This window comes from Rhinopithecus roxellana, chromosome 8, assembly GCF_007565055.1.
Source record: "Rhinopithecus roxellana isolate Shanxi Qingling chromosome 8, ASM756505v1, whole genome shotgun sequence".
NCBI lineage: Eukaryota > Metazoa > Chordata > Mammalia > Primates > Cercopithecidae > Rhinopithecus > Rhinopithecus roxellana.
Window position 1 is genome coordinate 100,183,219 of NC_044556.1, and position 17,714 is coordinate 100,200,932.

At 38.6% G+C, this 17,714-nt stretch overlaps 1 protein-coding gene and 1 pseudogene across 5 annotated transcripts in view; both read right to left on the reverse strand.

The window, feature by feature from the left end:
- The window catches only part of LYST (lysosomal trafficking regulator), a 229,277-nt gene that overhangs the window by 193,970 nt on the left and 17,593 nt on the right, over positions 1 to 17,714 (reverse strand). The gene's annotated exons all lie outside the window — the stretch shown is intronic.
- Positions 13,429 to 13,478, reverse strand: LOC115899336 (annotated as a pseudogene).

Here is a 17,714-nt window from a genome sequence, read left to right on the forward strand (position 1 = left end):
AAACCACAGAATTGGGAGAAAATCTTCAAAATCTATACATCTGACAAAGGACTAATATCCAGAATCTACAACAAACTCAAACAAATCAGTAAGAAAAAAACAATCCCGGCCGGGCGCGGTGGCTCAAGCCTGTAATCCCAGCACTTTGGGAGGCCGAGGCGGGCGGATCACAAGGTCAGGAGATCGAGACCATCCTGGCTAACACAGTGAAACCCCGTCTCTACTAAAAAATACAAAAAACTAGCCGGGCGAGGTGGCGGGCGCCTGTAGTCCCAGCTACTCGGGAGGCTGAGGCAGGAGAATGGCGTGAACCCGGGAGGCGGAGCTTGCAGTGAGCTGAGATCTGGCCAGTGCACTCCAGCTTGGGTGACAGAGCGAGACTCCGTCTCAAAAAAAAAAAAAAAAAAAAAGAAAAAGAAAAAAACAATCCCATCGAAAAGTGGGCTAAGGACATGAATAGATAGCTCTCGAAAGAAGATATATAAATGGCCAACAAACACAAGAAAAAATGCTCAACATCACTAATGATCAGGGAAATACAAATCAAAACCACAATGTGATATCATCTCACTCCTGCAAGAATGGCCATAATGAAAAAATCAAAAAACAGTAGATGTTGGCGTGGATGTGGTGAACAGGGAACAGTTTTGCACTGCTGGTGGGAATGTAAACTAGTATAGCCTCTATGGAAAACAATATGGAGATTCCTTAAAGAACTAAAAGTAGAACTACCATTGGATCCAGCAATCCTACTACTGGGTATCTACTCAGAGGAAAAGAAGTCATTATTCAAAAAAGATACTTACACATTTACAGCAGCACAAGTCACAATTGCAAAATCATGGAACCAACCCAAATGCCCATCAATCAACAAGTGGATAAAGAAACTGTGGTAGGTATGTATATGTGTGTGTATGTATATGTGTATGTGTGTATATGTATGTATGTACATATATGTATGATGGAATACTACGCAGCCATAAAAAGGAATGAATTAACAGCATTTGCAGTGACTTGAATGAGACTGGAGACCATTATTCTAAGTGAAGTAACTTGGGAATAGAAAACCAAACATCGTATGTTCTCACTGATATGTGGGAGCTAAGCTATGAGGATGCAAGGCATAGAATGACACAATGGACTCTGAGGACTTGGGGGGCAGAATGGGAGGGGAGCAAGGGATTAAAAGACTACAAATATGGTACAGTGTATACTGCTTGGCTAATAGGTACACCCAAATCTCACAAATCACCACTAAATAACTTATTCATGTAACCAAATACCACCTGTACCCCAATAACTTACGGAAAAACTAAAAATAATAAAAATAAAAAATATGATGTTTATTGGGAAAAAAAGAATGATTCCTAACTAAAGACAAAACAGAAAGTTCATTAGGAATTTATTTTTATATATTTACTTTTATTAATATAAAAACCTTTATAATCTATTTTGTAGTGTATAATAAATACACTCTCGAGAATACTGAAGCAAAACATGGTACTCACTAAATAAGGGAAATTAAAATATGTAATGGGCTTTGTGTGATCAAATTCCTCTTGGAATTTAAAATGCAGATCAGGGAAAGATATGACACAAAGTTCTAAATTAAATAACTGAATAAGAAAATTCATGAAAACCACTTTAACAATAATACGAATGGTTTCACAGACTGAAATCTTCTGTAAGACAAATCATGATCCCATATTTACTGACTATTCATTCACCATACTTGGGGGTATGTTCAACTTTCACTGAATCTATTAACTTTAAAAGAAATGATAGCAGTTGTTTAGAGCCCAGGCCCTTCTTGACAACTACTGAACTTGCTTCTCTGAATAGTGCATTAAGGAGCATCTGACTAGAAGTCAAGATGTCATGTATTCTTAGGAAGTTAGGATTGTGGTCTCCAGTTCCGTAGATACTAACATTGGGACAGCTTCAGGAAGGAAATGCTGTTAAGACTTTACAGACCCTACAGAATCTTAGTAACAACTCATACCTCAATTGGAAAATGAATTCAGAGTTCCAACTTGAATTGCTAGCGATATATTTTGCCCCATTCTCCCCCAGCACCCTGCCTGTCAGGGAGGGAGAAGAGATTCCTGTACCTCCAAGCCATTTGTGGTAGCTCCAACGATCTGGGGAAAGGGCTCCAAAAGTTGGATAGCAGCACTTAAGGCAAACAGTAAGCCAGTTACACTTGTTGAGGTAGTCTCAGCACTTTGCCAGACCTTTTTCCCGGGGAAGTCTCACAATGCAATACTCCAGTATACTGTAGTTTATTTTGTCTGTAAGGGTAAATCTTATGCATTCTAAACATTCTAAACAACCATCTTAGAAATGAGCCTCTGGAACACAGACATACGTAAGATGTAACTGCCATACTCAAAACAAATTTTTTCAACTAATACTGAGGTAAGTGACAAGTTGACTGACAATAAAGGAAAACTGCCAGAGTTTGCATTTAATAAATTATTTTAAAATGAGAATCCATTCTACAATCAACATTCAGAGAGTTAAATGACCTCTGGGTTAATGACCATATCACCTCCCTCAACATTTTACAGATAAACTAAGGCAAACAGAGGTTCAGAGATTTCCCAAAAGTCAGAGGACTTAACAGCTAGGTCTGCAGATTCCTATCCAATGTTTTTCCTAATATTGCATGCCATTTTGGACAGACTACTCACAACCAAACTATACCTTTCAGAATTCTATCTTTTCAGAGCATTTTAGTGATTAGGTCTGGCACAACTTACAACTGTAATTAGACAGTTTTCCCTATGGACAGGACAGAAAACTGACTAATTACAGCTGTACTTAGTGCCAACTCCCAAGCAGGCCTCCAAGCACCACAAACTTCTTGCCCCTCCCCAAACTTCTCCAGGTGTTTTACAGCTTTGTTATCTTTTTCCATGTTTCTACACACTGTACATTTATACCAAAAAGTAAATGACTTGGAAAAAAAAATGTTGCTCCTCTTGAAAAGAAGTATTTACATTTTAACAAAAAGTAACACCTTCAGCTCTAAACAGCATCAGAAATTTCAGCATCAGAGGGGTAAGAGTTGGCTCTGAACTAGATGTTCTGTATTTAAAATGTGGGAATATAATAATCCTTAACTAGTGAATATGGAAATAAATGGTTGTGCTGTTCCTATATTTATTCTGTATTATGCATTTAGGCTAAGTTAAAGTAGAAAAATGTGTTTAATGAAATATTTCCAATGTATGTAGAACTGTGTAAAGAAAACTAAAAAAAAAAAAACATGTATAGCAGCAGTAGAGCAGTAGTTGTGGGGGAAGAATGGAAATCTAAGAAAGCAATGGCCCAGAAAAGTGTACCTATTATTTTTTCGTATTTCAGGGTGTCAAGAAACAACACTGCCTGTTTCCCTATTTCCCTGCCCCTCTCCCCAAGCCCATGAAATCTTGGTTAACACACCATTCCAGCTGCCTTGAAACCTGGGGCTGACCTAGGGAGGAGAGGTTACTCTGGCTCCTTGCAGGACAAGCTGGGCAGGAAATAACGGAATCTCAGGCACAAGGCAGCCAGGCAAAATTTTAATAGAAATTCAGAGGAAGTCACACTAAAATGCACCAAACTTAAACCTTTCAACAGGTAGTTCATTTTTCCTAAAAACAAATTCGGCAACCAGGTATAGAACTCAGGAAGAACCTGTGTTCGGCCCTGAGCACCATAAAAGGGTGGAAATTCTGAGACACTGTAGTTACAGAGAGAGAGAGACAGCATTTAAAGGAACTATGAAGGTTCATCCAGGTAAATCATCTCCCCAGCTTTCTATACCTGTTAGAAGGAATGTGCTAGATGTTTTACAATGACTACTTCATCCCTCCTCAAAACAGACCTTTGGATTTTTATAGCATGACGATGATAACCTGACTAACACCTACAGTGATTGATTACTACACATCAAGTACTACTGTAAGCATTCTAGTTAAGTAGTTAGTTTACTCCTCCAAACAATCTCCTAAGTAATTATTACCCCTGGGTGACACATATTGGAAACTGAAGCACAGTAAGGTTAGGTCATTGCTCAAAGTCGCAGAGTTACTAAGTGTCAGAGCCAGGATTCAGGCTCATGCAATCCCTTTGTATTCTATACACAAATTTCTGTTCTCCAAAGCAAACACTGATTTCTCTCCCCAATAAGCCAGCTCTTCCTTCTTCATTCCTCTTTCAGTTAATGGTCTCTACCCAGTCACTGAGGTGAGAAACCAGAACAGCACTTCATCTAGCACCTAGTCAATTCTCCCTCTTGACCACTTACTGGTTCACCTCTGCATCTGCTGCTCTATGACCTTGCATACTCAACTTCCTCTTTCTAAGCTTCAGTTTCTCATCTATACAACTGAGTTCATAAGAGTACCTGCAGTTGTTGTGAATATCAACATTAAATGAGATAACTCATGTAAAATGCATAGCACAGTGCCTGCAGATTGCAGGAAGATCAATAATTATTCGATATTATCATCATCGCCTTGAATCTGGTCCTTCCCTTCTAACCTTACACCTAAGCATCCTTAGACCTTCAACTCCTCTCTTACTTGCAATACTAACAACCTCCTACTTGATCACCTTGTCTGGTCTACTTTTTGTCTAATCTAAATATACAACCACTAAAAATGTCAGTCATATCCCTTGGAATGACAAACGTCACTCCAATTCATAGGGAAGAAGATCCCAACTGCTTATTATCAAAGTATGCAATACCTGCCACAATTTACCTTTCCAAACTCCCAACACATAACACGTTGTACCACCCTGGAATTCCTTCAAAGGGTATACACTTTCTCAATTAATTTATCATGTTGCTATGGAAATTCCCATTAATTCCCAATTAATTACTTTTCCACATGCCTCTATCTTATCACTCATCACACTGTATTGTATTGTTTCTTTTAAAACTAGATTATACTTTTCTTAAGAAAGGAAACCAGATCTTATTTGATCAGAAAAATATTAGCATCTAATGCAGTACCACAGATATAAGAGTTCAATAAATAAACACCAATTCATTTAATACTAACCTTGATAGAAAACATTTTAGTATTCAAATACCTTTAGGAAATCTTCCCACAGCTAAGGCTGTGAGAAATTAATAGACACATTTACAAAAGCCTTTCTCTATTCCACAATAAGCATTTAAGGCACTACTGAAACACCGAAAAACCTCACCAAACATTTTTCATATTAAAACCAAAAACCTTCAGCAATAAAATTTTGGATGCTTATTCACACTGTGTTAAAGATTACAATTCAGAGCACACAGCTTAAACGTTCTTGAAAATCAATTATAAGCATGATGGTTTTCCACACCTCCTGAGAACTGCCAAAACCACAGCTTGGGGCCTTATCCTAAATGTGAAATGAAAATAATGAAAATCATTTATGTAGCTGTACTATAATAATAAACTTTTTTCATATATATTTTGCATAAGGTTAAAGATTCTGCAAAATAAGTTTTAGAAGATTCTGCAAAATAAGTTTTAGACATACTGAACACAGATATTTATGTTTTAAATATACCTTGCATGTATAGATAGCACGTTCCCTCTTATTTCATAATTCTTAAGACACACAAAAAATTAGCTTCCCTTCAAAAGAAAGAAAAAATAATAATTGAGGCAGTCAATTACAGAAAAATGTGTTTACTGTTGTAAAACATTTCACACCAAGAAAGATAACCACAAGTTCAAACTGAGATCCGGTGGCAGAATGTATTGTTCTATAATCATGTGTGGAGATGGATAGTTAGGGGAGCAGGGCACAGAACACAAACAAGAAAGGAATACATATAAATATTTTCTGAGCAAAGGCATTTCAAATTCCACCCACATAATTTTTTTTCCCACCACACTGGGTAGTTTCTATCATACTGGGTAGTTTCTATCACTGTGGTCTAAATGTAGGCTTGTGTGAAGAAAAAAGGTTAAAGTTAAAGGGTTAAAATAAGCAAATTACATATTGAAAACCAAACACTTTGGGTTTCTATGATGCACAGGCATCTTTCGGTTATGAGATCACTTTCTTAAAATACATTAAAATTTTCAAAAGGTTGGTAGTATAACAGAAAGAATAGTAGACTAAAAGTCAAGAGATTCTCAGTTTTCTGTTTTGCCTTGTTCTCTTTAGAATCTCAGGCAAGGTGCTTAACCTTTCTGATGCCCATTATTCTTACAGAGATTTAAAAAACAAAAAGTAGATGATCTCTAAATGCCTCTTTGGGTTGTGAACTTTTATGAGAATACAACATTCAGAAAATGTAGTCAGTATCAAGATTAAGATTAAAATTATACATCTTGAATGTTTCCTTAAGCTGTGCATAATCAGGTTTTATCAAAATTGCCTTACTGGGTTCTATTTTTTAAAAAATAAGGTGAAGAGAAAATAAATATATTTCAGTAATGTGGAACAAATGACTTTAGAAACATTCTCCAAAATGTTTAAATAAGGCTAATAGAGAAATATTTCAAGAATAATTATCAGTATTACTGTCTTTGGAAGCATCATTAAGCAGAAATTCAGGAAATGGCAAAAGATTTTAATCTTGAACAAACTCTAAGTCATAATGCAGTAAAGGTGCCATGAAGTCTAGACACTCAAACATGTAAAGTAGGATAAGAGTGAGCTAATGGATATAAGCAGCTCTTACAAGTTACACAGGATACACTGATTTTTTTTTTTTTTTTTTTTTTGGAGATGTAATCTCATTCTTGTTGCCCAGGCTGGAGTGCAGTGGTGCAATCTCGGCTTACTGCAGCCTCCACCTCCTAGGTTCAAGCGATTCTTGCCCCTCAGCCTCCTCAGTAGCTGGGATTACAGGTGTGCATCACCACACCTAGCTAATTTTTTGTATTTTTAGCAGAGATGGGGTTTCACCAAGTTGGCCAGGTTGGTCTCAAACAATAGGCATAAACCAGAGCCATCTTAGGCAAATCAAGATGTTTGGTCATACCAGTGATAAGTAACCAGAGAAGCTATCACCTTAGAAATGGGTTGTGGATGTTCAGAATAAGTGAACTGAGCCCTGAACTAGATGGCATGAGTGGAGACTACTAGCCTAAGATGTTTTTTTCTAGTCACATGATATTGCCCTGAAATATCACGGGCTATTTCTTCTGGGTACATCTTCCTATATAAGGATCTTGGGATTTGAAGAAAGTTCTAGATTCATCTCTAGATGAACATTCAAAAGACATTAACATATAGATGGTATATGAAACCTTAGAAATAGATGAGATCATCGAAGGAAAGCACAAAGAAAAAGAAGTGAGGAGGAGAGAATCTAGAGGCTCACCAACATGAAGGAGCTGGCAAAGAAGAATCCAGCCAAGGAGACTCAGAAGGAGTGGTTAGAGGGGTAGGAGGAAAACCAAAAAAGAGTTGTGTGTGTATGTGTGTGTGCACGCACGCGTGCACGTGCCCACAGGTGTATATATATATACACACACACATATGTAAATATATATACACAAATAAACATGTAATTATACACACACACATATATATACATACAATTTCACAAGTCAAGAGAGAACAGAGGGTTAAGAAATGAATGGTTAATATTTTCATATGTATCACATTGGGGATCAGGAAGACAAGTCAGTATTCTCTTAGTTTCTCAAGATGACTTGTGAGTCATTATTATTCGATTTTATCCACTTTTAAGATTATATTATAGCTATATTTACAGTTGTCACCTACTGACCTTTGAGTCAGCCATCTCCATTTACTGGGAATTTTGTCACATTACTATTTTCCTTTCCACACAGGAGCTATATATTCTGAAGACTTCATTATCCATAAGAACAATTAATCCCAACACACAGGACTTCAAGCTCTTTGCCTTTTTCTTCTTCAATGACCCCTGCTTTGCAGAAGGCTAGCATGGTTTAATAGTCAGGCATAAGTGCTTCAAAGCTAGAAGGACTCAGAAAGACACAAGTACTTCCTAGCTGTGTGCCTTGGGAAAAGTTATTTAATCTCACTGAGCCCCAGTTTCCTCATCTGTAAAATGTTGATACTAATATGTGAAACATAAGCATAATAACCTATGGAAAATATTTAGTACAGTGACTACTACACAGTGTTCAATGAATAGTAGCTTTTATTAATATTGTTATAATTAGCACTATTAATCTTGGCTATCCACCCATCACTGGTCATTCTTTGGCCCTTATCATCACCTGAAACTGTTCTAACTCCAGAATCTTAAATTGAGAATTCTCACATCATATGTGCCAATTTTTCCATCTCTAGTACTCTTTTATTTCCATTAATCCTGCCCTTTACTCATTTAGATTCTTCATCCTCTTCATTATCCACGTTTACCAGCCTTGTCTTGGCTTGGCTTTGTTCTTTAATAAGTAGGATTCCTATGGCTCAACCCTTCAATTAGCAGCCTCATTACCACTCTCTATTCCTTGACTTCCCACTACCCCCTACTCAAGTTTTCCATTACATCTTCCCTTCCAATCTCAAACCAGGTTCGGTCTACTTGCTTTCTGCATTGTTATGGGGGGTGGGGAAAGGGAGTGGTCCAGGTTCAGTCTATTTGTTTTCTGCATTGTTATGGGGGGCAGGGAAGGGGAGTGGGAGCAGGCAGGCTGCTGGAGAACACTGCTTAACCATCCTGTTGGCCTCTGTACATTTGTGATTTCAAGCCTTGGAAGGGTATTCATGATTCAGCAAGGAGGTCACATGCCCCAGTTAAGTCTCTTTTCCAATCTCAACAGTAACTTTTCTTTTGCCCTCAAGCATACTCCAACCCATGTTCTTCCTTCTCAATCTCAGCAGAAAATCTTACTTCACAGAGAAAAGAGATGCCATCCTGGATACTAACTTATATCTGTATCTACCCACTATTTCCTTTTCGTTTTTAAACAAGAAGATACATCATTCCTCTTCTTCAGGGTAACTCTTTCATTTGTCCTCTTGGACCTGACTCTTCCATTTCCTCTGGTTACATTTGATCAATTATCTTCTATCTCTTGTGACTTCAATTTTCTTCCTCTTCAATGGACCCTTTCCCTCAATCCACTAAAGTGTCCTTGGCTTCTCCATCCTTAAAACAAACAAACCTTCCCAATGATCACATCTACTTCCTCAAGCTCCACCCACTAACCTCCCTACATTACCAAAAGGATTTGAAAGAATACATTTACTGAATAAATGAAAATTGTTTTATTGGGTTTAGGCTTCTCTCCTGAACACCAGGCCTTTTTGTTCTTAATGTATTTATATCTGACTCAGTTTCAACAAAGGAAATAAAACAGCTAATTCCACCAAACTGAAGAAAACCGATGGATTTCACATCTCCAAATCCATTCCTCCACCCGTATTTTTTAAATTATGAGTAATTGTCTGCATCATCATTCACCCTCAGACAATCTAGAATCCTTAAAGCCTGCTTTGATTCCTCCCTCTCCTTTATCCATAACTACACGAGGCCTTTCTAAAATCTCTCACATCTGTCCCCTTTGTGCCTTCCTGGGATTATTACTGTTGAAGTCTTTCTCATCTTACACTAATTGAAAGGGATGTTGTGAGGGTTAAATAAAATAATAAATGGGAATGTATTCTGTAAGTTATAAAGTACTATACAAAGATTATCATACAAATACTATTATATCTTTGGCATAAGTAAGCATGAAGTTACCTTAATATGACTTGTTCTTAAACAAATTCTGGGTATTAGTAATCAGTGCTTTCTTTTCTAATTACAAATCACTAAGCACTTGGCAAGCTGGTCTACAGCTTTTCTAGGAATCAATCAGTGTCAAGATTTTCAATATATAGTTTCTTGACTTTACCTTCCTCTCCCCCCATTTTAAAATGTAAAATATGCAATTCTTCAGGTTTCTGGCAAAAATCTTCTATCCTCTTTTTTAAAAAAGACTATTTTTTAGAAGAGTTTTAGGTTCACAGCAAAATAGAGTAGGAAGTACAGAGTTTCCATGTATACCCTGCTCTCACACATTTACAGCCTCCCCAACTATGGACAGCACCCCTAAACTGGTACATTTGTTATAATCAATGAACCTACACTGACAGGTCATTATCACCCAAAGTCCACAGTTTACATTAGGATTCACTCTTGATGTTGTATATTCTATGGGTTTCAACAAATGTACAATGACATGTAGCCACTACTGTGATATCTATAGAATAGTTTCACTGCCCTAAAAATCTTCAGTGCTCTGCCTATTCATCCCTCCTTCTCTTCACCACTAATCTTTCTACTGTCTCCATAGTTTTGCCTTTCCCAGAATGCCATATACTTGTAATCATAAAGTATACAGACTTTTCAGGTTGCCTTTTTTCACTTAGTGATATGCACTGAAGATTTCTCCATGTCTTTTCATGGTCAAGCCACTTTTAAACACGACTTTACTAAGGTATAACTGACATGTAACAAACCACATATTTAAAGTGCATAATTTGATACGTTTCAACATATGTGTACACCCATGAAACCATCATCAAATCAAGATAGCAAACATATCTAGTACCACCTGAAGATTCCTAGTACTCTACTGTTCTCCTGTTCTCCCTCTTTCCCGCCCCTTCCCTCTGTACCTGATCTCCAGGCCAGCACTGATCTGCTTTCTGCCATTATAGATTAATAGGCATTTTCCAGAATTTTATAGATGGAACAATGCAGTATGTACTTTTTTCTTTTTGGTCTGGCTTTTTTCATGCTGTGTAATTATTTAGAGATTTATCCATGTTGTTGTGTGATCTAAAGTTCATTCTTTGTTATTGCTAAGTAGTAATCTGTTATATAAACACTGCTTTTAAAAGATGAGTAGCATTAGTTTTATAAACATTTCTAATATGTGTAGTACTCTACCCTAGTGTTCATTTATTTCTTCCATTCGGTTAAAATAGTGAAAAGCTTTCCTGTGTCCTCATCCATTTTGTGTTTTAATTTCAAAGAATCATATTTGAATGGAACAAATGACTAGCCTTTTGAAAATTATTTTATTCCTTTCTTGATTAAGATGATCAATTTTAAGCATTAATCTTTCATGTTATTAGGTAAGACTTTTGTTTTTCAGCAGTTACACCTGGAAAGCCTTCAACATTTCCAAACATATCAGACCTCTCTCATTACTGTAAATAAAGCCAGGGAATTAAGAAGCACAAAGCCAAATACTGGTGAGATGCAGCAGCAAAAGAAAGCAATATCAAAGACAATACAGTGTCCTCAAAGACTCCAAGATCAGTTTATAATTAGTTATTAATCTGACAGATTTTTACACATTTTTAAGATATATTTAGGTTGAAAATCCATTTTAAAAAATTAGCTTATTTCCTGGTTCTTAAAGTGCAGACTTTAAATTCCAGGAGACTGAGATATATATACATACATATGTTTTGTTTGTTTGTTCTGTTTAGAGATGACATGTTGGCCGGGCACGGTGGCTTACACCTGTAATCCCAGCACTTCGGGAGGCTGAGAGGGGCGGATCACAAGGTCAGGAGATGGAGACCATCCTGGCTAACACGGTGAAACCCCGTCTCCACTAAAAATACAAAAAATTAGCCAGGCGTGGTGGCGGGCGCCTGTAGTCCCAGCTACTCAGGAGGCTGAGACAGGAGAATGGCGTGAACCCAGGAGGCAGAGCTTGCAGTGAGCCGAGATTGGGCCACTGCACTCCAGCCTGGGCAACAGAGCGAGACTCCATCTCAAAAAAAAAAAAAGAGATGATGTGTTGCTGTGTTGCCCAGGCTGGACTCGAACTGGGCTCAAACGATCCTCCCACCTCAGTGTCCCAAGTAACTGGGACTATAGGCACAAGCCACAGCACCTGGCTTCGGAGACTGATAGACTTTTTAATCCAAGTTTTACAGGGCAAATTCTATTGCTACAAATACTATATAATTTGATTTAAAAGATCTCCATTTAACATGTGATGGCCCATTTATTTCAAGCCATCTTTACTGAAACAAAAGAATTAGGCTAATCCCTGCATATTACTAACTTATCAGTGTTAAATGAAATTTATAGGAGGTTATTGGTTTAGACTGAGCTCCTCCTGCACTAGGGCCAACAGATCAAATAAAAATGGAGTCACTCATGCTGAAGTTCCACTTCACCAAGCCAAAACTAAATTATTTATCTGACCTTCCAAGCAATCAGGAGAGATGGAGTTAGTAGTCAAATTCCAAACATGCCAGTTGATATGATATGATATGATATGATATGATATGATAAGACTGACATAAGGAAGTCCCATCTGCTTTAACCTTAATAAGACATATGACCAATTTGCTTTTTCTTTTCTGTTTCTGCTTTCCTCACCCCTTTTCAGTCTATATGGTAGTACTCCTTTATCCACAGATTCATTTTCCAAGGTTTCAGTTATCTGAGGTCAAGTGCAGTCTGAAAATATTAAATGGAAAATTCCAGAAATAATTCAAAATTTCAAATTGCACCCTGCTCTGAGTAGCATGATGAAGTCTCATACCATCATGCTCTATAGTGTATATAGGATTCAGTACTATCCACCATTTCAGGCTTCCACTGGGGATCTTAGAACATATCCCCCCAAGGCTGGGTGCGGTGGCTCATGCCTGTAATCCCAGCACTTTGGGAGGCCAAAGTGGACAGATCAGTTGAGGTCAGGAGTTTGAGACCAGCCTGGGCAACATGGTGAAACCCCATCTCCACTAAAATTACAAAAATTAGCCAGGCATGGTGGCAGGCACCTGTAGTCCCAGCTACTTGGGAGGCTAAGGCAGGAGAATCGCTTGACCTGGGAGCCAGAGTTTGCAGTGAGCTGAGATCACACCACCGCACTCTGGCCTGGGCAACACAGCAAGACTCCATCTCAACACACACACACACACATACCTTCAAGATAAGGTAAGACTACCATAAAACCAATCACTTTTGCTTGGCTCATCAGAACACTTGTTCTATTTTATAGAATGAGGTGTTGCCTGATTCTAGAATGGCAAATAAAGGTGAAGTAAGATCTTTAAGCTAAATTTGTTGTAATTTTGTCTTTTGACATTACAAAGTATTAAAAATGAGTCATTTCCATTGTACTTTTGCAAATGGCCAAGTAAAGCCACACTTGATAACATTTTAGGGCTTAAAAAAAATCTTGAACTTGGTCCAGCACAGTGGCTCATGCCTGTAATCCCAGCACAGTGGGGGGGCCGAGGAGGGCAGATCACAAGGTCAGGAGATTGAGACCATCCAGGCTAACACAATGAAACCCCACTTCTACTAAAAATACAAAAAATTAGCCAGGCATGGTGGCACACGCCTGTAGTCTCAGCTACTCTGGAAGCTGAGGCAGGAGAATTGGCTGAACCTGGGAGGTGGAGGTTGCAGTGAGCCAAGATCCCGCCTCTGTACTCCAGCCTAGGTGACAGAGCAGGACTCTGTCTCCACAGAAATCTTTAGTAAAAGGTGAAAGATTTATACGATTTGAAGAGAAACCAAAGAATGACTCTGTCTCAAAAAAAAAAAAAAAATCTTGAACTTAAGCCAGCAACTAAAGATAATTCAGGAAAAGATTAATCAGATGAAGGTGTTCAAGTTAAATACAGCAACAGACCAAAAAGGTACTCTGAAATTCTGGACTATATGGCTTTCTCTACAACTGAAACTAACAGACATTATGTGAGTGCAATCAAACCAAAATAAAACTACACTTGGGAAAATAATGACTAGGTTGGTCCAAAAGAACTAAGAAGAAAATAATCATGAAACCAAAGTTGGCTGTTTATGGGTGAAAATTTTAACCCCCTGGTATAGTCAAGGTAATGTAAAATGTTTCTTCAAAACAAAGTCACTTGCGTTTACTACCAATAATCTCAGCTTTGACAAAAATTCTTTGCTTGGCCGAACTTACTTAGGCTTTTGAATTTTCTGTGAGGCCCATCTGTGCACTTCCTTGTAAAATCCAGTATTAGCAAAGAACCCTGCTAAGCCTGTTTAGCATAACATCCTGGATATCTAATCATCCTAAATATCTGATCAGGTTCCTCATCCTCCACCATTCCCCAGGTAATGTCTGATCACCCTGGCCTGTCTTCAGCAAGAATCCCGTTAGGTCGGCTTAGCCAGAATCCCCCTTATCCCTGATGTTTCCTTTCAGCAATTTTCCATCCACGGATCCCCACACTGCTCTTTGGCTATCAATTCCCATTTTCCCATGCTGTATTCGGAGTTGAGCCCAGTCTCTCTCCCCTACTGCAGGGCCCCACTCTGCAAGGTCCTGAATAAAGTCTTACTCACCATTCTTAAACAAGTATCACTGAATAATTTTTTTCTTTAAAAACTAGGATGTCTAATTTTATTGTCTTCTAACCAACTCCCAACCTTCTCCCCATCAAACCCACTCCTCTTATAAACCTAATCTCAGTACACAAGTACCCCATCTTTCTACTTGCTCGGAACTACATTTTGGAGTCTTTTATCCTCTACCCTCAATTTACCCTGAAATCAATGACCTCTCACCACCTCCACCAATTCCACTCTGGTCCAAGCTACATTATCTCTACATTACCTCTGTTGCCTGGATTACCGCAACAGTTCTGGACTGGTATCCCAGCTTCTGCTCCTGCTCAACCCTTTCCCTACAACAAAGTCTATTCTCCATCTGGCCACCAGAATGATCATTTTTAAAAGGCAAGTCTGGGGCCGAGTGCAGTGGCTCATGCCTATAATCCCAGAATGTTGACACACCAAGGTGGATGGATCACTTGAGCTCGGGAGTTTGAGACCAGCCTGGGCAACATGGCGAAACCCCATCTTTACAAAAAATTAGCCGGGCACGGTGGGTGATATGTGCCTGAAGTCCCAGTTACTTCAGAGGCTGAGGTGAGATCACCTGAGCCTGGGAAGTCAAGGTTGCAGTAGGCTGTGACCATGCCACTGCACTGCAGCCTGGGAAACAAAGTGAGATCCTGTCTCAAAAATAAAATAAAATAAAAGGTAAGTTTAGTTAGATCCCATTTGTCAATTTTGGCTTTTGTTGCCATTGCTTTTGGTGTTTTAGATATGAAGTCCTTGCCCACGCCTATGTCCTGAATGGTATTGACTAGGTTTTCTTCTAGGGTTTTTATGGTTTTAGGTCTAACATTTAAGTCTCTAATCCATCTTGAATTAATTTTTGTATAAGGTGTAAGGTAGGGATCCAGCTTCAGCCTTCTACTTATGGCTAGCCAGTTTTCCCAACACCATTTATTAAATAGGGAATCCTTTCCCCATTTCTTGTTTTTGTCAGGTTTGTCAAAGATCAGATGGTTGTAGATGTGTGGTATTATTTCTGAGGGCTCTGTTCTGTTTCATTGGTCTACATCTCTGTTTTGGTACCAGTACCATGCTGTTTTGGCTACTGTAGCCTTGTAGTATAGTTTGAAGTCAGGTAGCATGATGCCTCCAGCTTTGTTCTTTTGGCTTAGGATTGTCTCAGCAATGCGGGCTCCTTTTTGGTTCCACATGAACTTTAAAGTAGTTTTTTCCAATTCTGTGAAGAAAGTCATTGGTAGCTTAATGGGGATGGCGTTGAATCTATAAATTACCTTGGGCAGTAGTGAACAGACAATCTACAGAATGGGAGAAAATTTTTGCAATATATTCATCTGACAAAGGGCTAATATCCAGAACCTACAAAGAACTCAAATGTACAAGAAAAAAACAACCCCATCAAAAAGTGGGCAAAGGACATGAACAGACACTTCTCAAAAGACATTTATGCAGCCAACAGACACATGAAAAAATGCTCATCATCACTAGCCATCAGAGAAATGCAAATCAAAACCAAATTGGGATTCCATCTCACACCAGTTAGAATGGTGATCATTAAAAAGTCAGGAAATAATAGGTGCTGGAGAGAATGTGGAGAAACAGGAACTTTTACACTGTTGGTGGGACTGTAAACTAGTTCAACCATTGTGGAAGACAGGGTGGCAATTCCTCAAGGATACAGAACTAGAAATACCATTTGACCCAGCCATCCCATTACTGGGTATATACCCAAAGGATTATAAATCACGCTGCTGTAAAGACACATGCACACATATGTTTATTGCGGCACTATTCACAATAGCAAAGACTTGGAACCAACCCAAATGTCCATCAATGACAGACTGGATTAAGAAAATGTGGCACATATACACCATGGAATACTATGCAGCCATAAAAAAGGATGAGTTCATGCCCTTTGTAGGGACATGGATGCAGCTGGAAACCATCATTCTCAGCAAACTATTGCAAGAACAGAAAACCAAACACCGCATGTTCTCACTCACAGGTGGGAATTGAATAATGAGAACACTTGTACACAGGAAGGGGAACATCACACACTGGGGCCTGTTGTGGGGTGGGGGGGAGGGATAGCATTAGGAGATATACCTAATGTAAATGACGAGTTAATGGGTGCAGCATACCAACATGGCACATGTATACATATGTAATAAACCTGCACATTGTACACATGTACCCTAGAACATAAAGTATAAAAAATAAAGAAACACATCAAAATAAATAAATAAATAAAAGGTAAGGTTCTTTACTCAAAGGGTGGACTCCCTTTTCACTGAGAGTAGAAACTCAAGTCCTTAAAAGGGCCTTCAAGGCCTTACACAGTCTAATCTCCCACCACACTAACCTCTTTGACTTTATTTCTACTCCTCTTTGCTTTCTCCACCACAGCCATATCAGCCTCTCTGCTGTCCTCAAACATGCCCAGCACACAGGGCTTCTGCAAGCCCTTATGCCTTCCTCTCTGCTAGCACATCCTTCCCTCAGAGAGGCGCACGGATTACCTCTCACTTACTTCTGGTCTTGGCTCAAATGTCATCTTCTCTAGGAAGCCTTCCCTGACTGCCTCTAGTTAAAATTCCAACCTCTCCCGGTTCCCTGCCCTCCCTCTTCCCTGCTTTTTCTCTGTAGTACTTAACACCATCTGACACAGCACATATTTTATTTGTTTATTATCTGAGGTCCCCATTAGAATATAAGCTCCATGAAGGAGAGGATATTTATATTTTCTTAGAAAAGTAACACGCAGTAGGTGCTCAATAAATGTTTACTAAAAACATATATATTATTATATAGTTTATGAAGTATGTTCATGTAAATTAAATTACAGCAATTCATTTTTCCTTATGCCCTCCCTTCTCCAAATTCTCCAATCTTTGTAGTAACAATATGGGTGACAGCAAAGAGCTATCAGAAAAAGAGTTGTTGGCTATTTAATAAAGCTCTTTAAAACAGATACCCCATATTAATCAACTACATCTATAAATTGAAAGCTTAAAGTCAACATCTTTATTAGCATAGGGTATCCAGGCATGGAATTTTAAAGTAATAGCGCAGAAGAGCCAAGAATCATCAGGAAGAAAAGTCTAATTCAGTTTGTCCTATCCGTCTGTTAAACAAACAAAAGGAAAATGCAACCTGCATTTGATCTTCAAGGAAACACTGGCCCAAATTCAACAGGAACGCATTCAACACAGAATTCGACTCCCTTAAAATTTTCTATCTGCTTAAAACAAACCCCATTAACTATCAAGGGCTGTCGCTGGGTGTGTATGGTCTACTGAGCGTATCGGGGATGTTTTGTTATGTTTTGCTTAACCAGATAAAAAGTAGCGTTAAGGAAATGTTTCTTAACGCCTCTGTGTCCCCTGGACCATTAAGCAACCCCTTCGCTGGGCTT